Raw genomic sequence first — 950 nt, forward strand, 5'->3', positions numbered from 1 at the left:
AGATTTCAAGGAGTCTGTGGTAACATCTCAACTCTGTAGTCTGAATCCTTTTCTCTAATTCTGCTGTCGGTGTCCACGACTCGCAGGAGTATAAAAATATTGAGAGGAACAGTGAGCGCTTTAGTCTGATTTTTTTAGTTGAGCGTGATGTTTCTGTCTCTCCAAAAAGGCTTCAGTTTTGACAGTGCAGCTGTCGTTTGCGCCATTCTGGAGAGAATTTCTGGTCTTAAGCCTTCATCTGAGACGATTGATCCAAGGTATTTGAAGCCGTTGAAGGTCTCAAATTCACTCAGCCTAAAAAAGTGTCCACGGAAGTCCGCGCATTAGTTCAGATGGCGCTACAGTCTTTGTTTTGAAGCTCCCTTCCGTTTCTCCAGAAGAAGAATAGGAATAGCACAGCTTTTTAGTTTCACTTTTAATGCTTTTCACATAAGTAGGGTAACTCTGACCACAAAGTCCGCACCTTTTTCGAAGAGGGCGCCACCGAATTTTGAGAACACTTTTTTAATTGGCTCTAAGAGAGGAGTGAACAATCTTGTAATGTACGATCTTTGGTATAAATCTCGATGATCTTCTCGAGATCCACAGAGTCCATTTTGTTTTGTTCGGGCATTCCGCGCGAAAAGGCCTGATCTTGGCATCGCAATGTCACAGTGGTCAAGGGACTCATTGCCACAAGCCTTGTTGTGATTGGCTGTACACAGACCGATCCTTCGTCTCACTGTCTTGAAAACAAATGCGTTTGGTTTTGAAGGCCACCATCAAATTCGTTCAGACTGTGCCACGGCGGTTGCCTTTGCCTCTTCGTGGAGAAAAACCTGGTGAGTCCAGATTCAATTCGATCGAATTCGATTTGCAGTGCGCATTTCGATATAAGCTGCAAAGCACCCTGTTTTTATCTTTTCTTATAATATTAAACTTCTGATTGGGGGTGGGGGGGGGGGGGGGGG

This window comes from Aplysia californica, unplaced genomic scaffold (genome assembly GCF_000002075.1).
Source record: "Aplysia californica isolate F4 #8 unplaced genomic scaffold, AplCal3.0 scaffold00016, whole genome shotgun sequence".
In the NCBI taxonomy this organism is placed as follows: domain Eukaryota; kingdom Metazoa; phylum Mollusca; class Gastropoda; order Aplysiida; family Aplysiidae; genus Aplysia; species Aplysia californica.